This window comes from Eptatretus burgeri, chromosome 12, assembly GCF_056783735.1.
Source record: "Eptatretus burgeri isolate ZD-2024b chromosome 12, Ebu_testis_v1, whole genome shotgun sequence".
Classification (NCBI taxonomy): Eukaryota; Metazoa; Chordata; class Myxini; order Myxiniformes; family Myxinidae; genus Eptatretus; species Eptatretus burgeri.
This window is the reverse complement of record NC_140972.1, coordinates 79,817,880-79,839,290: the sequence shown is the minus strand read 5'-3', so window position 1 is coordinate 79,839,290 and position 21,411 is coordinate 79,817,880. Positions and strand designations below refer to the sequence as shown.

At 44.0% G+C, this 21,411-nt stretch overlaps 2 long non-coding RNA genes across 4 annotated transcripts in view; one reads left to right on the top strand and one right to left on the bottom strand.

Annotated features, from left to right (window-relative positions):
• The window catches only part of LOC147015968 (uncharacterized), a 153,337-nt gene extending 132,367 nt beyond the window's left edge, over positions 1 to 20,970 (top strand). For both annotated transcript variants that reach the window (XR_015049955.1, XR_015049956.1), the window contains one exon: positions 19,309 to 20,970. This is a non-coding gene — a long non-coding RNA (uncharacterized LOC147015968). The remainder of the gene's footprint in view (positions 1 to 19,308) is intronic.
• Positions 13,536 to 18,899, bottom strand: LOC147015969 (uncharacterized). 2 transcript variants are annotated; one of them, XR_015049958.1, is made up of 3 exons: positions 18,567 to 18,899; positions 15,076 to 15,224; positions 13,536 to 14,809 (listed from the first exon to the last, which is right to left on the bottom strand). It is a non-coding gene; the product is annotated as an uncharacterized LOC147015969 (long non-coding RNA). The 2 variants fall into 2 exon arrangements; XR_015049957.1 differs by lacking the exon at positions 18,567 to 18,899 and having other exon boundaries at positions 15,076 to 15,447.
• Positions 20,971 to 21,411: the final 441 nt, after the last annotated feature.

Below are 21,411 nucleotides of genomic sequence, written 5' to 3'. Positions count from 1 at the left end.
GTATGTAAGTTGTCATCATTACAGGAAACAAGTAGAAGGGCACTCGGTAGAGCGCATACCTCCACCACGCAATGCCTGATCCATGAGAACATATCTGGCCTATTACCATTTTGAAATATGATAGATATGTGTGTATATGTATATGTATATATATGTATATGTATATATATATATATATATATATATATATATATATATATATATATATATATATATATATATATATATATATAGTTTTTGGCCCTGTCTCTCAATGGTGAAGAATCACTTTAAAAATTAAATAATTGTCATATCCAGATCCGGATTCGGATTTTCACCAAAATCGAATCAATTCTTCCTTGCAACACACCCAGTCCGAATCCGTCCACAACTTTTTGAGATATCGTGCTACATATCGGTTTCGCCCTACCTCTCAATGGTGAAGAATCACTAAGAAAACTTAGATCCAGATCCGGATTCGGATCTTCACCAAAATTGAATCAATTCTTCCTTTCCACACACCCAGTCCGAATCCATCCACAAATTTTTGAGATATCGTGCTACATTTGGGTTTCGCCCTATCTCTCAATGGTGAAGAATCACTTAAATATACTTAGATCTGGATCCTGATTCGGATATTCACGAAAATTGAATCAATTCTTCCTTATCACATACCCAACGTGTCCACCAAGTTTCATCGAGATCCGTCCACAATTTTTTGAGATATCGTTCAATATATCGTTTTTAGCACCATCTCTCAATGGTGAAGAATCACTTTAAAAGTTCTAATAGTCGGATCCAGATCCAGATGCAGATCTTCACCAAAATCTAATCAGTTCGTACTTGTCACACACTCACATGTCTACAAAATTTCATCCGGATCCATCCACAACTTTTTCACATATCCTGCACTCAAACAAACGGACAAACAAACAAGAAAGACGTCATGCAGAGCGCGATACTTGCGATATCCATAAAACAAATTTGACCTTTAAAAATAATTGATGGTTGTATTTATTGACGTGATATGCAAATACTCTTCAAATTTCAATTCAATGGGATGAAAATTAAGATGTTCGAAACACCAGCTTCGTTGTTGACCTTTGGCCGATGTTGACCTCAAATAATTGGGGGTTGGATTCAGTGACCTGACTTGCAAATCGTGTTCATCTTTCTATCATGTGGTGATGTTTCGTGAAAATCAGTTAATAATTGTGACCTGTCGGTGACAAACAAACAAACAAACAAACAAGCCGCTAGGCGGCGATGGGCCGCCGAGCATGGAAACTATAAGATATAGAGCAAAATGGATGTCATGTAGCGGATAGGGAATCACCTAAAGATTATGCATATCAAATCTCATCAAGTTCCATCTGATTACTCGGTATCCATTTGAATGAAAAGCACCGAAAATGCGGTTTGATATCGGAAATCCCCAAAGTTTGAGGGGGTGTTGTGGGTGAACAAAGATATAAATCGAAAATCCGGCTCGATTGTTTGTGCACAATGTATTCCAGATGATTAGTGTGAATTTTCATGACCATCCGACGATAACCCTAGGAGGAGTAGCATTTGGCGCGAAGGCACCTCCAGCTCTCGCATATTATCGATTTTTGCACTAATTGACCTTTGACCCTTGACCTAAGCGAAATCGGTCAATATGTCCTGAGGCAAAGTTGTAGTACTCATTGAGTTCCATGAACCTGCAAAGTTTCATTCGTATCGATGCACTCACCTGGTCACTAGGGGGCCTTCAATTTTCACCAATTTTCGCGCATACCCTAATTGTAGGGGGTGCTGTGGGTAAAGTATTCCATATATCACAAAACCCGGATTATATTTGATAGAGCATCACCTGTAGATCAGTCGTGCCAAATTTCATCGCCATACATGGGATAATGGCTTTTGGAATTGATTTCACGTGAGCGGTACCGATTTTGAAGGTTTTTCGGTTGTTGCTAGGGAACCAAAGCATCCCGAGCAACCATCACAATTTCCAAAGCACTAGGTCATAAGATGTACCTACCACCCGAGTTTGGTCAAAATCCGCCCACTTTTACTACCAATTATGCTGATGACAAACGAACAAACAAACAGACAGAATTACTGACAATAAGGGTCACCTATTTCGGCGACCCAACAGACAAACAGAATAACTTACAAGATCAACTTCGATTTTCGTAAGTAACAAACAGACAGACAGGGGTGAAAACAATCTCCTTCCACCTTTGGTGGCAGAGGTAATATTGTTGTGGTGCCGAGTTCGGTGGTGAGGACAACCGCGAGATGGAGCAGTTGGGCCATCTTCCACCGAACACCGGAATTGAAGGTCGTAACCTTCGGATCACTCCGAAGGTCACGGGTCCCTTAGTGGACCGTGGATGCCAATATTTCGATGGCGTGGGATTACCAAAGCCTGCCAGACCAATTGAACAATTTACGGCACAAACGGCCTCCCTTTTTCTCAAGCCCGCACCATGCTTGGTCAACGATAGAAACGACAGGCAACGAGCTGGTACATTTAACACGGGGTTTATTTATAATGGTGAGAAGGAGACAAAGAGCAGAGTTACACCGAATATAATCAAATGTACAATGATGCAAGGCACTTATACCGTTTCTACTTAAAGACTGGGCCCACAGATACACACGCGCACGCGCGTGCACACACACACACACACACACACACACACACACACACACACACACACACACACACACACACACACACACACACACATCCAAAATGAAATGGACCCCACCGGATCTTTATTCGGTCCTCCAGCCGACCTCCAACAGAATTCCGTGGTGTACCTGGCCGTGTCGTGCGGCTTGCCGAACTGCCCCTGTGGAGCCCGGGAATCTTGGCGGGGAAGTCGGACGCTCCGACCACCAGCCCACGTGCTCCAACACAAACCACCACGGTGTGACTCGAATCCGCACGGTCAGCTTCGCACAAAGCACCGAGGAGAAGACCAGGAACGAAGACCGACGACCACGACAAGGAGTGCCCAGTAGGCCAGAACACAGGGGGGGGGGTGACCGACCAACAACCTTTTCTCCCACACCACTCGATTCTCTTCTCCCCTCCCCCGCGCGGGGTGGGGGGGGGGAATCCGCTCTCTGGAGACTCTCCTCCGGATTGCATGGGACGTTTCGGGTCTCGTGGTGGCCAGCCGTGATTGGGGGAGGGTCACTGTAGGCGGGGAAAAACACGCCCCTTCTGGACGGAGTCTCTGTGGCTGTTTTGGCGCTTCTTTCTTCTTTATCGCTTAGTCAAGACATTCTTCTTTCCCTGGGCATTCTGGCCTCCCATTGGCTGGGGCGCGCATGTTATGCTTGCCTTTTGCTCATTGGGCAGAGGAAACACTCCATGTCCCTTTATTGGAGTGGGGCTCCAATCTGAGGCGATGGAAGCCCCGCCCACGTCTGTGCTCGGCACGCATGCACGTGAGGAAGGTTGATGGTGGCAGGAGCGAAGGAGGATGTTGTTGTTGTTGGATATTAATTCTAACTAAAAAAATAACTCGCAGCGCACATACACTTAATCACCCATTAAACATAGGGACGGGACCCTAACTATAAACATACTTATTGAAATAACTGAACTGCGGGGACTCTGGCTGTTATGTGTACCTGGTTTGTGTACCTGTTATGTGTAATCTGGCTGCCAGATTCGTACCAATATCTCTCAATGGTGAGGAATCACTTCAGTAGCTTGAGCGAATGGACACAGATGGCTCATATCCTCTTCATACTGATTAGTAAATTCTTCAACTAAGTGAGACATATATATATATATATATATATATATATATATATATATATATATATATATATATATATATATATATATATATATATATATATATATATATATATATATATATATATAGTTGCAATCTGGGGTTTATATACGTTGATGCGATTTACTGCTCAAGCCTCATGCGAGGGGAAATCCCCGGTTTCTCTCCATCTTACCCGGATCTGAGGCACCGGGAGCGAATAACTTCACCCCCACAGTGGGTTGTGACGCAACTATGAACGCCAATCGAGCACCCACAAGTCCCAGTGTCTGTCCGTCTAACAACCGTTTAACTGGGGGTCCCGTGGCCCCCCGACCGGGGAACGCACCCTCGGCAAATGTGCTACTTACTTTATCTGGTGATCTTGCATGCGGTCGAGCTGTACCGCTAGCACACGCCAGGCCTTGCAAACCGAACCGTCAGGAATCTCAACCTCCCAAGCTGTCTACGTGCGGACAGTGCTCGACTTAAGGTGAAAAAGATGGACACGGGCATATCGGAAATAGATTCACGAAGAACAGTTTTATTTACCCAAGTGAGGAGCAGGAAAAAGCATCTGGCGGCTCCGAGGTGAAAGCAAAACTCCTCTTCGGACTCCACTGAGCAATTTGTGTCTGCCTTTTTCAATCACTTCTCTCAGCCACGTTTGCAGGCATTCTCCAGCTCTTTATCATTCTCGCCATTGTTTTATTTTTCCTCTGTCGTTTTTAAGCTATCATCTGCCAATCTTAGATAATGGCCCCAGCTTAAACGAAGCCACATGACCAACAGCTCAATTTACAAGCTGTAACACATTTTTCACCTCCTGGGGTGATAGCTGATGATAATTGCCAGCTTTGCAGCTTCGAGACCTTGTATGACTTAAAAAGAACATTTAATAAAAAGATAACTGAAGATGGAAGGCTCGCAATTAAATCTGTCCAGACATACTTCAACACATTGTGATATTTGTCCACAAAAACCATTCTCTTATGCTGAACATTTAATCATATAGCTATAGTATATTAAACTTCCATCACATTCCCACAACAATATGTTGTTATGGATTCGCCTCGGAGTGCATTACAAGGGGTGTTCTTGCAATCGACTTCCCCGATAGCAATCCTGACGCCACCGCTCCACAGATAACTCCACAGTGTGATTGGTTGTTAAACAACCACAGACGCCGTCTGAGATGCTTCATTTAGGTAGGATCCAGCGTCCGAATTCCACCTCTACCTTCCTGGAAAATGAAACCACCCAGATAGGGAACTGTGCTTCCCAGCGCACAAGCGATTCCAGGATACAGCCGAGCTTTACGTAGGTTTACGCGTTGGTTACTGACTATTCATAACGGATCGGCTCGGGTGAACCCACTGATTGCAGCACACTACATTTAATCAATGGAAACCGACAACCGGATGGATTTGAAGGGATGATTATTCACAAATCATGTATTTACAGGTCAAACTACAAGGGCACTCAGTAGAGCGCATACCTCCATCCTGTAATGCCTGATCCATGAGAACATATCGGGCCCAATACATTTTTGAAATATCATGCTATGCAGGACTATATCGTTTTTGAGCCCTATCTATCAATGGTTAAGGATCACTTTTAGAAATTCTAGTAGTCGGATCCAGATCCGGATCTTCACCGAAATTGAATCATTTCTTCCTTGTCACACACCCAACATGTCCACCAAGTTTCATCCAAATCCATCCACAACTTTTTGAGATATCCTGTACACAGAAAAACATACAAATAGACAGAAAGGGGTGTTGACATAACCTCCTTCACCTTCGGTGGCGGAGGTAATAAATGTCACACATGTGAAAGCATTATTGAAGCACAGAAGCCCCTTCGTCAATCACTTAACACGAATAACGCAGGCGCCACTTTCATTTTGGGAAAAGAAGATGAGCAAAAGTGATAAAGAGTGAGAGTGATGGGGTGTATCGTCGACCCCACTCTTACCCGCACGTGAACCGGCTGGCTCACGTGTTACCGAACGGGGTGGGCGATATTGGTGTGTGTGTGAAGAGGTGCAAAAGTGCGAGGTGGAAACATGTGAGTCGTGAGATGTAAAGTGGGTCCTAAAAAGGACTGTCATCACTTCTGCTGATTGCTCTGGCGTTCAAAGATAATGAGGGAGATATAGATTCGGAGAAAGTCTGCAGAAGCGTGCACATGTGGTGACCGCGTCCAGGAGCTATTTCCGTGTCGGTCCCTCGCTTTACCTCTCTCCCACTCCATGCTCCATTTTCCACTCCAGGCTCCTCCGATGCCCTTCTCATTGCTCCCAGAGCGGCCACATGGCTCCCATCTACGTATCAGCCTTTTATGAGCACGTGAGAGAGGTTATGAGGTGTGTGTTGGTCCCCATGGGTCAGGAACTATGAACCAGAATAGCACTAAGTTCCTTGACTTTGCAAGAAGTCATGGACTTGGGGTGGCTGGTTCATGGTTTCGGCGCCCGCAAGCTCATCGCTGGACTTGGTATTCCAACGCTGGCGGTGTGGCAAAGGAGATTGACCATGTCCTCATTGACGGTCGTTGGAGGATGATCCAGAACTGCAGGGTCTACCGGAGTGCTCAGTTCCTCAATACTGACCACAGGCTTGTTGTAGCAACTCTAAAGCTGCACCTTAAATCCTGGAGAATGGTACCATCCCAGCCTAGGCTGGATGTTGGCAAGCTCAGGGATGAGAGAGTAGCTGAGGAGTTTGCGAACAGGCTGAGTGGACACTTGGGGGGCCTGGGTGCTTTGGGGGGTCCTGAAGAGTTGTGGAGCGCCTTCAAGACCACCGTCCTTGATGTTGCCGGTGGATGCCTTGGAGTTCACCGCAGGGCAAAGAAGAATTTTGTCTCTCAAGGGACACTGGATACCATTGACCAGAGTCGCAGGGCCAAGCTGAATGGCAGAGCTGGGCTGTTCAGGGAGCTGAGGCGTAAAACTGTACGTGCACTGAGGGTGGACAAGGAGGCCTATGTGCAAGGAATTTGTGAGGGGGTAGAGCATTAACTGTGGACAGGTGATTCTCGTCCCGCTTACAGGGGAATTCGCGCATTGCGTTCATCCAAGCCCATCCCTCGAAGCACTGCAGTTAGAGCAGAGAGTGGTAGGCTCTTGACAGAGGAGTCTGAAGTGAAGGCCCGCTGGGCCGGTTACTTTGAGCGGTTGTACCAGGCTGATCCCCCAGCTGTCGAGTTGGACGTCAAGGGTGTTACAATCCCTGTTGCTGACCCTCAAATCAACTGTGGTCCACTTTCGCTTGTGGAAACACGGGCTGCGCTGAACCAGTTGAAACGGGGCAAAGCTCCAGGGATCTGTGGCATCCATGCCGAACTTCTCAAGGCTGGTGGAAATGCTGCACTCGTGTCGTTGCATGCAGTTTTGTGCTCTGCCTGGAACACAGGCATCATCCCAACTGACTGGAAGAGGGGCCTTGTTGTCCCTCTCTGGAAAGGGAAGGGTGATCGCCAAGACTGCAACAACTACCGAGGGGTGACGCTGCTCTCAGTGCCGGGCAAGGTCTTTGCTCGGATAATTCTTGATAGGGTTCGCCACCATCTGCTTGAGCACCAGCGTCCAGAGCAGTCAGGCTTTACACCAAAGAGGTCAACGATTGACCGTATCCTTGCTCTTCGTGTCCTCACCGAACGCAGACGAGAGTTTCGGCAGGGGCTGCTTGCAGCCTATGTTGATCTCTGTAAAGTGTTCGATTCGGTGAATCGGGATGTCCTCTGGAGGATTCTTGGTCTTCGTGGGGTGCCACCGAAACTGATCGATCTGATGTCTGAACTCTACTCTGGTACTGAGAGTGCTGTGAAGTGTGGTGGTACCATCTCTGACTTATTTCCAGTTGTTACTGGAGTTCGTCAGGGATGTGTACTGGCCCCCACACTTTTCAGCACTTGTATGGACTGGATTCTAGGGAGGATGTCGGAGAGATCAAGCTGCGGTGCATCGTTTGGGAATGTCAAGATCTCGGACCTTGATTTTGCAGATGATGCAGTCGTCTTTGCGGAGACTTTAGATATCCATTTGGGGGCCCTCGAGGTGCTGAATGAGGAGTCGGAGCCGCTGGGATTACGGGTTTCTTGGGTCAAAACTAAGATCCAGGCTTTCGGTGACATCTTGGATGCTGCTGTCCTGTCTGTGTCTGTTTGTGGTGAGGATGTTGAGGTCGTGGAGAGATTCACTTACCTTGGCAGTGATATTCATGTCTCCGCTGGCTGCGAGTCAGAGGTCAATAGACGTCTGGGTCGAGCCTGGGGAGTCATGGATTCACTGGATCTTGGGGTGTGGCGCTGCCGGTACCTGTGCGGGAGGACGAAAGTCCGAGTCTTCAGGTCCTTGGTACTTCCAGTCTTGCTCTATGGATGCGAGACTTGGACTCTGACCAAGGATCTGAGACGGAGACTTAATTCCTTTGGTACCAGGTCTCTTCGGAGAATCCTTGGCTATCGCTGGTCGGATTTTGTGTCCAACGAGCGGTTGCTGAGAGAGATTCAGATGAGATTTGTTAGCTGCATAGTCCGTGAGTGTCAGTTGCGGCTGTATGGACATGTGGCTCGTTTTCCTGACGCTGATCCTGCTCACCAGATTCTCTCAGCGAGGGAGTCTCGTGAGTGGAGGAGGCCAGTGGGCCGACCACGTGCCTCGTGGTTGCAGCAGGTTGACCATCATCTGATGGAGATGGGGATGGGCCTGGCATCTGCCTGGGGATGGCCAGACGGAGGCCCCTGGAGTACCGGCAGAAAGTGGACGCAGCGACGCGCTGTTCTGGCACATGCTCCCTGACCTGACCTGACCTGAGAGAAAGATAAAGATGGAGAAAAAGAACAATGGACTGACACTGCTACGGACACAATGCATATCCCCCCCCCCCAATACTGAACTTTGGATTCCCAAGTTTACCTAAATTATTCTTTGTGATTTGGTATGTGACAACTTGGGGGTTTCTAGAATCCATCACAATGTTGTGTGTATGTACAGTATACATGTCAAACCCATAAATTAGCTTTACATACCAATAAATTATATTGACCTATAACCCAATTGAAGAAAGACTTTCAAAAATTGTCTTGCTTAATTTGGCACAATTAAGACATTTTTATCCTTAAACTCATCACTTATAAATTTCTTATGGGTTGGTATCCTTTTCGATCTGAAGTTGTTTTATGACACTTTATGCACATGGCGTCGATCCTTGAAGGACCTGGCCATTCTTTAATATTGGTTATTCATGCACTCAGTTTGGTGTTGGCTCAATGATTAGGGTGGCTGGCTTTGGCTCTTAGGGTCCTCAGTTCAAACCCTGCTGGCTGCTGAATTAACACCAGGTGGGGTTGACTCAGCCTGTCATCCTTCTGAGGTCGGTGAAATTAGTACCAATGTACTGGTATAGGGGTACAGCATCAGCGGCGCAGCCATACTTTCAAAAAATAATAGCAACCCAGCAGCCAAGCTGCCATATGCAAGAACAGAACAGATTCATGCACTTCTTTGATATCCATGATTTCGTTTTCAAGGAATTTGTTCTCTGACTGAGATAGTCACAATATTCTGTTCAGGGCTAAAATGGGTGGATGCCGATGGTATTGCGGCTCTCTGAATTTCTTTACAAAGTTGTATTTCCTATTCATCACTGTTGTGAGTAGTTTAGTTTCCCCTTTTTGGTTCACGAAAAAATATTTTCACGAAAAAAATAATTGGTTCAAGAAAAAATATTTTCACGAAAAAAATAAGTGACCACTATACCACTATATTCGTTGTTGTTGTGTGTCTGTCTGTCTGTCTGTCTGTCTGTCTGTCTGTCCTGAGCACAGCTCCGTGGGTTTTAATCCGATCCTGATAAAATTTTGGTGGGAGGTTTATATCATGATCTCATTGTCTTTTCCTGAGAATGGGCGTGGTGCGCCCATTATGGGCGGAGCCGCACCCAAAAAACATGTGTTTTTAGGGGGTAGCCGATTTCAATTTGCATCTTCTCCGAGGGGGGGTTGTCGAAGCTGGCAGTGGTTTCGGTATTTGGTTAGCCCAATGGCACCTGCATAGCCCCACAGAGCTCGATTTTTCATTTTCGTCCCAAGATCAAGGTCACGAACTTAGAAAATTGCGAATTTTGACATAAAAAATTTTTCTTCTCCGAGGGGTTTGTCGAATCTGGCAGGGATTTTGGTATTTGGTTAGCCCAATGGCACCTGCATAGCCCCACAGAGCTCGATATTTCATTTTCATCCCAAGGTCAAGGTCACAAGGTCACAAACTTAGAAAATTGCGAATTTTGACATAAAAATTTTTCTTCTCCGAGGGGTATGTCGAATCTGACAGGGGTTTCTGTATTTGGTTTGCCCAATGGCACCTGCATAGCCCTACAGAGCTCGATTTTTCATTTTCGTTGCAAGGTCAAGGGCACAAGGTCACGAACTTAGAAAATTGCGAATTGTGTTTTTAGGGGGTAGCCGATTTCAATTTACATCTTCTCCTAGGGGGTTTGTCGAATCTGGCAGGGGTTTTCGGTATTTGCTTCGCCCAATGGCACCTGCATAGCCCCACGGAGCTCGATTTTTCATTTTCGTCCCAAGGTCAAGGTCACAAGGTCAAGGTCACAAGGTCACGAACTTAGAGAATTTCGAATTTAGACATAAAAATCATATGACCGCCCAAACTTTGAGAGGATGACAATTTTTTTTATGCATAATCTTGAGGTCATTCCCCACCTAAAGTCTAGAAACCATTTTGTTCTATCTCGAACACCTTGCCCGTGGCGCCCCCTTCAAGTTTGTTTTTACGCTGATTTCATCAAAGTATGGATAATCCGATGAGTGTGAAATGCCATATAGCCTATATGACGTTATATATTTTCCTGGAATGTTCCAGAGGAAGTTTTGCACCCAAGGTCATAATCCTTGACCTTTGACTTTTAAAGTTCACAAAGGTCAAATTTTCAAATTTGTGGGAATCGAACCTGGTTTTCGACCTTCTTCAACGAACTAACTCCAATAAGCTATAGCACGTATCCTGTTTCCTTATTTTAATGTCCACAACATTGTTTAGTGACCTTTAAAGGTTATGCAAAGGTCAATTTTTTTAAGTTGTTGAACGAAACCGGGTTTTCGACATTTTGCAGCTAATAACCTGTCACTCGTACCACATCATGTTGATCATTTTTATAACTTGGTCAAAATTATCACATTGTCTCATCCTTGACTTCTGAAACAATCAACATCGTCAAATACCGCTCGTGAACCATCGTCGTCTTCAGACTTGTATTGTACCAAATCCAACACTGAATATTATGGTCCACCATGGATAATGATTATCTCCACAAACATCCCCAATTGACCACTTGCTTTCTCTGTCTTAGCTTTTTTCGGTCCGTCACAATCTCTTCCTACTGTATGCCTCTTACTCGCCCTTGCATTTATCTGATCTTTCCAAATACATTCCTCCCATTCTCCACATTGAACAGTTCTTCAAAATATACCTTCCATATCCTAGGAATGTCCTAATTTAGAATTTCAACCTCTGTTGACCTTTATGACCTTAATGTCCCCAATATCCCTTTTGCCCTTTCCCTGCTCTGACACACTAATAAATATAATCTTTCCACACTACACAGTCTTACTTATCATACCACCCTCTCCAGACCTTCTACCTTTACCACTGCGTTCTTTGCCTCTTTTTCTTCTCACCAACCTCTCTTGCTGTCCTCCTGCCTGTGTCATTATCATTCCTTGAAGGGCTTTTTCTTCTTTCTGATTGATTCCAGAACCGCCGAGTTCCACTGCCATTGTCCTTCCCTTTTGGTCATCTTTCCTTTCGTTTCACCACACACCTTAGCTGCTGCCCATAAGCTACCTCACCTGTAGCCTGACTTGTAGTCCTATCGATGGGAGACTCTAAAGGAGGCATGTGAATCTGACCTTCCTTGAATCTGACCTCATTGGCACCCTTTATCCTCCACACCCTTATAGTCCCCTTACTATTCCTTTTTTGATTGCTCTCATTCTTGACCAGCTTATAATGTAACACTAATAACTTATACTGGCTCACTAGTCACCTTACAAGCCCGGATCCTACATCTATCCCTCTGCCGAACTAGGAAATAATCAAACTGGCATCAATATCCCTGACATCGCACCAGAATAGACCGATCCAGTACAGTATAGTGCAGAAGAATGAGGATGTGAAGAGCTGGTGAGATGCTCTTATCACGAGAATGGGGTGTTCGAACTGTTCATGCTAACCCTGTACACGTGAGTCATGGCCTCGGACAACTGAGCGGTGATATGTCTGAATTCAAAGCCGTGCACAGGAAATAAAATCTTGCCCTTTATCCAACAATTGCCTGCTGTTCATGCCGACCCAAAGGCAGCAGGAAAGGAAGACATTCCCAAAGTAAAGATTTATCAAAGTTTACTAACAATAAAAATGGTGACAATATAAAATAGTACTAAACATGGCACAGCAATAATCAATAATTAAATCAACAACTATATTTCAATGAAAGCAAAAATCGCAAACGGGGCCCTGACAAGACAACACAGAACACGTAAACTACTGCCACAAGCCAGGTAATGATAAAGGATGGTAGGGATGGGAAGGGTTGTGCAAGTTATAAAATTAACCTCAAGCCAGGGCATAATCAACTAATGGGAGGTAAGGGAGGAAATAGCATCTCTATCCATGTTGGCAGATTTGTACACTGGAGAAGAAATTTGATATGGAGTTATAACAACTGGCATGGAGATGCCGCAGACTTGTGTGGGTTCGTAACCAGCTTGTGCTCCGGGTGACTCCCAGTACTCCAGGTTTAGCTCCTCTCAGTCTTTACCACTCTCTTCTAACTGTCTTCTTACTTGCTTACTACTCTCCCAAATCCAAATCCCACTGCCACTTCTTTCCACCCACGGGCTTCCTTCCTTATATAACCCACTCATGAGACAGACTCTCGTGCCACCTGCCACAACATGTCCATGCACCATGATATGAAACTACCCTGCCAATTCTGCATCGACTTGGTGGGGATGGAAAGCAGAGTTTTGATGGGCAAGGGGGAGGGTGAGGGAGGGTTATAATTATAAAAAGGATGGGGGTAAAATCTGGGGATTATAATTGTAAAAAGGATGGGTAATATGTATGCTCCCAGTGCTTGGGATCCTAGGGTCCTGAGTTCAAATCCTGCTAACCATTGAATTTATACTAGGTGGGGTTGACTCGACCTGTCATCCTTCCGAAGTCGGCAAAATGAGTACCAGCTTTCTGAGATGATTGAGCCATTCGAGCATCCTGTGTCGGAGTGGCGCCTGCATCCAGGATTGTGCCCATTAACTCAGGAAACTGCTTCGGCAGCACTGACGCTTCGTACAGAGTATGGTCCCATTGGATGGATGGATGGATGGGAAGATGGGTGGAATGGGTAAACACAGCGAGACTTACGGGACAGCTGTGGCTTTAAAAGATTGACAGATCGTCTGACTGACATGACTACAAAGCCCTTCCCCACCAAGGCAAAGTCAACAACACACAGATGAACATTGACGATTTCTGTAACACTTCACCAACACCTCTCCCCCCTCCCCCCCCCAAGAGAAGTCTTGTCACGACAAGAGAGATTGCTTATTGAAAGGGAGTGCTTCAAAATGGCTAGAAAGGGATCCTCCCAGTCCTCGAAAGTGAAAGACTAACTGGATTCCCATATCAAAAAGGTAGAAACAGGTGTACAGAACATCATGCAGACCATACAATTAAGCTTGAAATGACCATGAACAGTTTTAATTTATTTCACTTTTTTTTCAGGGCCTGGTGCATCCATATCTATTAAAAGTATTTACTTAATGCAAAGCAGTGGGAATAATATAAGAAGCATTTCTCACTTTCACAAAGGATTGATTGCAGTTGTCAACTCAGAGTATAACATCAATGAAACTGAAGGCTTGGAAAGATGGGTCAAAAGAAAGTAAATCCGAGATGAAAGTAAAAGAGGGAATGGTGAGAAGCAACATCAATTTCTTTTTACTGCCCAATACACATGAGCAGACATTGACAAAGACAAACAAATGGCAGCTCTTCATTTCCTGGAATCAGAATTGGACTTCACCCCCTGTTGAGACACCCCCAAAGCAGGCGAAATGATTTGTAGATGTAACGGCAATGCTACATGCCATCACCGACTGTATCTCTCCAACACTTCATAGTCTGACGTTCTTATCCTTGCAAAAGCGATCCTGAGCATAAGGTTCGTCTTTGTAACAGATACTTATCCAAATATCAGCAGAAAAATGCAGACTTGCAAAAAAGTAAGAAACAACTCATCAAAACTCTCAAACTAGTTGTTCCTCTCCATGGAGAACAGAAGAACGGTTGAAGATTTATTTATTTATTTTTAATTCTTGTATCTGGTAGAAATGGGGAGGAACTTTTTCAATTTATTTTGGAACAGTGGAACAAGTGTACACCTGAGTTATGAGGTTCACTAAGTGTTACCATCAGCCGTGGCACTCGATGCTATTCAATTCAGGTCACAGCTGCTGGTGTCATCACAGTTGCGGGGCCGGTCAGAATTAAAGTGCAACTACGAACAAGGTGACCTATCTTTTGTTTCACGCAGCTCATGCCTGTCTGTAGGTCTGCAATTGTGCAGAGTAAAGAAACAGATGTAGTCATCATGGAAATTGGCATCCCATCCAAAAATCAAAGCAACTGTATTCATGCAAACTCTCATAATAAACGGAGCTTGTACTGCAAGTTCACTCGGGTCTGCTAATATAACGTCGGCTCATATTGGCCCGCACTGTATTACAGGCTCTGTCAGTGTTAACACATCCCCAAAAAGAGGATACATTGCTCTTACATCTGAAACTTTCTCCTCTTTCTTGAGCCTCAATATGTGTATTAAAAAAGAAAAGAATAAAACATGCAAACTATCAGGCAGAAATTGATTGTCAGAGCCTTCATCCATGTACCCAAAGTCCACCAGTCCACCACCTGCTGGCTGTGGTTGGAAGGTGAAAGATGAGCAACTCTTCATCCCCTGCATGGAAAGAAAAGCAGCTCGTGAGGATATTTCAGAAATGGTCCATTGTGAACTATTTATACAAAATCCTCACCAGCGACACAGCTTGTACGCGGCATAGTAAATCAATGTGTTGGGGGTAAGATGTTGGGGGGTGCTCCTTCAAGGGAATAAAGAACTGGTCTTGCAGGTGAAGGATGGTCTCGATCTACGTCGGCAGACAGGTAGAACGACGGATTAAATCAACAGGACGTTGATAATTATTGAGGTCGTTAGAAGCTTACGTTTGAGGCGTTAGCTCTTCCCTCTTTTGCTCCGATGAAGGGTTAATGCTTGAAACGTCAGCTTCTCTTTGCTTCCCAAGGCAGTTCGCATACTTCGATCAATGTCCCGTTGATTACATCCATCGCTCCCCCTGGAGGACTTGTTGATGCTGAAAAGGAAAACTTTCCATCACGAGACTTGACTACATCACGTGTCGGTATAAAAGCGAGAGTCGGGACCAATATTCTGCCAAGGATCTTCATCGACACAACAAGCGCAGTATGCGACTTCGTGATGAAGCAATTCCACCAATTAAGAGTGCTTTGGTGGCAACACACAGAGTATTCTCCTTTCCAAGCAGTTACTTTCCAAGCACTGGATGAAAAAAAGCGATGAACAGATGGTGCATTGTTGTACAAGGATACGATTTATGGAAGTTGTAAATTTCTCCCATGTAGTTTGCAAGAAGTGTACAGGATGCCTCATCGTTTTTTAAAGAGTGTAATTTGTCGTGGGTTTTTGGTAGTTTTGTAATCTGTAACGGTGTATGACCGACATCTAGTGCGGAATGGTGAGGGTCTTGCAGCCAACAGACGCTTCACCCATTTGTTTTGTCCAGCTTGAGAGTTCTGGAAGTAAATAAAATGAAACTGTGAAAGTTTTCCAAGTTCTATCAATCAATGTAACTTTCTCTGAACATGCTTGGACTGTTTGTTGAAATGCGTTTAGTGTAATTTTATTACGTTATAAACCACTCTTGCATTCATTTTTACTGAAGTTTGATTATGTTGGATGTAACCCACCAAACATGGTTTGTATCAAACATAATCCAACACAAACAAGGGTTGTATCCAACATTCCTCTTTTAAAGTGTTGTTCTAAAAGTGCTTTTTAAAATATATATATTTTAAGTTGTTCCATAATGCAAAGCTTTCTTTTTCTTAACTTTACAAGTTTAAGCGAAAGCTGATCCAACATTTACCTGATACTCAACAACCTTTTATTTATCTTTTTGTAAATCAACAATTACCATACTTGTTAAAATGTGTGATTCATTTGAGTGGGTGAAAATGTAAAGTTTACGAGTTGCAATAACTACAACTCTTTATAAAACATAATGTAAAAAATGTTTTAAAAATCACTCCTAAATGCACTTTTCACAAGCTTAAGCCTTAAATTTTTTTAACATATGGATACTGGATAGATTTAAGAAGAAAATATGGAAAGCATTCAAAAAGTTATATGAACGAGATACAATAAGTTCAAGACGCAAACGTTTTTTAAATTTTCAATACAGAATTTTATCTCAACAAATAATTTACAAAGTAGATAAGTGATGGCCAATTTTCAATAAGCAAGGACATAAACTGGTACATTTAATTAATGTGGTGTTGATGTAGCGCAGACATCATGGCCGTAATGGCTGCCTCCTGTTTTTGTGGGGGTCTAAAGCACTTCCCTAAGCTTAGTGTTGGCTTAGCGGTTAAGGCGGCTGGCTTGGGACCTTAGGGTCCTGGGTTTGAGACCCTGTTGACTGTTGAATTAATACCAGGTGGGGTTGACTCAGCCTGTCATCCTTCCAATGTCGGAAAAATGAGTACCAGTGTACTGGAGTAATGACCATTCGGGGTAACCTGCGTCAGAGTGGCGATCCGTCCAGGACTGGACTCCTTGCCAATGAAACTTCCTTGGCAGCCCTATGTGTCTTTATGGTGCAAAAGGAATGGTATTATTATATTATTAATGCACTTCCCTACACTCATTAAGGAATGGGTTCGGGGTCATTTAATATTCCCTTCCATATAGCTACAATGGCTTCGGCACTATACAGCGATTAAAAAAAATAATAATAAAAATATAACTAAGTTTTTTTTTTCAAATTAAAAAAAAAATTGTTGCTTAAAATTATAAATCTCTGAAAGTTTGACGAAGATCTGTTTGGCCATCTCTGGGAAAAATGGCGACACACAGCCAGACAGACAAACAACTCTCTTATCGTATAGATTATATAACTATATATTGAAAAATAATACATCAGCATGTCTGCTTGGTATTGTAATGACTGTACTTTGATTTGTACATTATAGTTATTAATTCTCAGAATAAAATAGCCCGTACTCATGATTAAACGGATCACTTGCATTCCCCCCCAAAATAACAATGATCAATTGACAAACAATTCCTCATTTCTTTTGTATCCTTAAATCCTACTCATGGCAATGCCAGAGATGGATCTCAAAATGTAATCAGATTTAAAATCTTTGCTGAGGATTATAATCATTATTTTAGGGACTTCATTCATGACCACTGAAGGTCGGCGAAAGTTATGTTTTTCCCCCCTATCTGTTTGTCTGTGAACAGGATATGTCAAAATGTTATCGACAGATTCAGAAGAAATTTGGTGGAGAGCTTGGGTGTGTGACAAGGACGAAACTATTTGAGTTTGGTGAAGATCCGGATACGAATCCGGATAGTAGAATTTTAAAAGTTCTTCTTCATCATTGAGAGATGGGGACAAAAACTATATATAGCACGATATCTGAAAAAGTTGTGGACGACTTATGATAAAACTTGGTGTCTGAGTTTATTAGGTGACAAGAACAAGCCGATTCGATTTTGGTTCAGGTCTGGATCAAGATCCAGCCTATCGGTGGGACACAAAATGTAAACTGTTCAGCCTGGTGGAGATATGCGCTCTACTGTGTGCCGTTCTCGTTTTCTATGCAATCATCAATGTGTGAAAAAAGAGAAGTTCATTCATCCCCCTGAGGAAGCCTTTCTTCGTTACCTCGAGCTCTTCCATCCAGGATTTCAAGTCTGCTAGCCACTGCCACCTTATGATCTTAGTGGGGCAACTTAGCTAAATATAGCATAACAATTGTGCATTTTGTGAGGGAAGCACCAAATTTGGCACACTAGTAGCCTATCATATTATGAACAGATTTGGATATTGAGCCATCTCAAAATTTTTGATGGCAGTGGAAAATGGCTGCCACAGCCATCAATGCTGAATTTGAGATGGCCCAATATCCAAGTCTTTTCATAATATGATAGGCTTCTAGTGTGCCAAATTTGGTGCTTTCCTCACAAAATGCACAATTGTTATGCTAAGTTGCCCCACTATCTCTTCCATTGCTCTCGCTGAACTTCACCCCATCCGCTGAGACTCTGTATCTCTCTCTCTCTCTCTCTCTCTCTCTCTCTCTCTCTCTCTCTCTCTCTCTCTCTCTCTCTCTCTCTCTCTCTCTCTCTCTCTCTCTCTCTCTCTCTCTCTCTCTCTCTCTCTCTCTCTCTCTCTCTCTCTCTCTCTCTCTCTCTCTCTCTCTCTCTCTCTCTCTCTCTCGCTGGAAAAACGTTTCCCATGACCGTTCCCCACTTTAATTTTGAGTCTACATCTCTTTCACTTTCCTTTCGTACCTCATGCCTGTCTCATTTTACATGTGCATTCAAACACGAATGCCTCCTCAGACCACAATGCTTCTTCTTCATAATTATTTTACCTCACACTCACCCCAGTGGATGTAAAATGACACGGTCCAGCATGATGTCCTCGGCGCCGGTATAGCTCCGCACTGCCTTCCAAAAGAATGGCAAAAACCTTCAGATCAGGCGGACAAGTCCTTCAATAGCCCCGCAGGCCAACGTGTGGGACGGACAGGGCCGCGACAGTGTGAGCAAACACCATGGTGCAGCCGGCAAAGGGAGGGAAGGAGACACGAGGAATGGGTTCCGACGCGAGGAGTGGGTTCCGACGCGAGGACTGGGTTCCGACGCGAGGAGTGGGTTCCGACACGAGGAGTGGGTTCCGACGCGAGGAGTGGGTTCTGACGCGAGGAGTGGGTTCCGACGCGAGGAGTGGGTTCAGACGCGAGGAGTGGGTTCCGATACGAGGAGTGGGTTCCGACGCGAGGAGTGGGTTCCGACACGAGGAGTGGGTTCCGACGTGAGGCCATTGCAACGGTCGCTTTGACCGGAGCGATCGCAGATTCGCTGGGGGGCATTTCAGACTCAATACTTTCTCTACTCCATCCTCTACATTCTCTTTATCTCAACCCAAACTATCGGTGTCCTTCTTCCGGGTGTCAGGATCCACGTTTCATTGAAAGATGCTGTTTGAATGCCTAAAGTTTTTCCATGCGGTAATGTTCACGTAGTAGTCATGGAAAATGTGTAGGGTGTGTCAGGAAAAGGTTAACTGCTTCAAATGACGGTTGTACTTTGAGTCATTAACTTAATTTTTTTTTGTTTTCTAGGAGTGATCAATGATCTTTGGAGAAGTTATTCAATCATAACCAAAGTGTTCCATGGAAAAAATGACGTTTTCTACAGAGCAAAGAGTAAACATTGTCACCGTGGTGTTTTGAGATCAAATTAATTGCTTCCGTCCAGACGAGGTTCTGTACTGAATATGGAGTGCATCCCAGAAACAAGCCAAGCAAGCGAGCCATTTGGAAACTTGTGAAAAGTTCAAAGGTGAAGGGACGATTCTCAACATTAACAAGGGAAAGTCCGATCGCCCAAGAAGTATACGGTGTGAAGGAAACATGGAACGAGTTCGTGAGTCAGTCATGTAAAGTCCGAAGAAATCGCTTCGACAAAGATCGGCTTAACTGGGTCTCACTCCAATCAGTATCAGAAGAATAGTGAATCAAGATTTAAACATCTTTCCTCACCACGTCACAACAGCCCATAAATTGACCGATGGGGATAAAGCAGTTTGAGTTGCTATGTGTGAGATGCTGCAGCAGAAGATGGAGGAAAACCCAAACTGGATTCACGATGTGTGGTTGAGTGATGAGGCACACTTTTACGTCAATGGTGCTGTCGGTTCACACAACAACATTTTCTGGGGAAAATAAACGCCCAGATGAAGTTGAAGAGAAGTCGCTTAAGGGTCGGAAAGTCACTGCTTTTGTGGCTGTCAGCGGCAGAGGTGTTATTGGGCCATATTGGTTTGAAGACAAAAACAGAAGAACGGTTACCATCAATCAAGAACAATACCGGTCGATTGCCAACGCATTTTACAAAGACTTGAAGCAATCGATGAGCACGACAGCCTTGTGGTGACAGTGGTTCATGCAAGATGGTGCTATGCCACATACAGCCAATGAAACAATTGCCTTTCTGCGTCAAAAATTCGGACGAGTTCTCAGTTTGCGTTTGGAAAATGAATGGTCTCCATACAGCCCCGACCTCGGCGTTGTTCTTCTTTTTCTTCTTGTGAAGACAAAACCTTTATATTCGGACTTGGCTCTTTTATATACACGATCCGGATCTCCTTAAATACTAAGCACTTGTACACATCCTCACATTGAGGGTGCCTTTTGAGAGCGTCTATCATTAACTTTTAAATATATTCGGACATTTGCTTTAAAGTTTCGAAAAGTTCACGTTAATATTTAAAGATTATTCCATTTAATGTATTGTAAATTCATAAATACATTATTTATTTCGTAAATACACTATATTTCATAAATACACTATGACTGGTCTCGCTATTGGCTTAATCAAGGCACGTGACGAAATATTGGAAGTTGTTGTTGTTGTTTTTTTTTAGCCGACAAAACCTTTAGGACGCTGCTCTTGGACACATTTGTCCTTGTTTCCTCTGGGGAGCTTGTAAGGATAACGTCTCCAAGGAACACCCCAGATCTGAACCTGATCTGAAGGCGGCAGTTGAGGCTTATGTGCAGACAGTAACCATTAAAACTTGCAGAAACGTCATTGAAAACTTCACAATTCATGTGAATGCATGTTGTGTGCGTGGGGATGCTCACATCGAACACTTCAACTATAAACGCATTAACGCATAATGAGTTCCATTTCTACATGATTTGGTTTTCATTTACCGAGTTAATATTTTTGTTTTCATACTCAATGTTTTGGTTAATAAAGTTTTGAAGTGGTTAACCTTTTATTGACACACCCTGGTATATGTGTTTTATATGTGCTTTGTACGTGTTTGAATTTCTCCCTCCATTTTCTCTCCTTTGATTTCTCCTAATCATTCCTCCAGTCATTCCTTCATGTTTCATTTCTTTGCGATGTAAATATATCCGTGCAACTGTTGAATGACTCTTGATTTATCCTGCTTGTGGTTGGTCCGAATTAGCGTTCCCGGGGGCGATTGGACTGAGTTTACAAATGTAATGGTAGCTCACATGATGTGGCACACAACGTTGGTTCACTCGGGCCAATTAATTATCCGCCGCGTAGTCGCAGGCGCGGGTCCTATTTTGCCTTGCTTCACTCACTGGCATGGTAAACCAATCTTGGGCATGAAGATCCGGCCAGAGATGAGAGTTGCAGACGGCCGTAGTCTCACGAAGATATGCCATCCTCTTGGAGTTATCCAG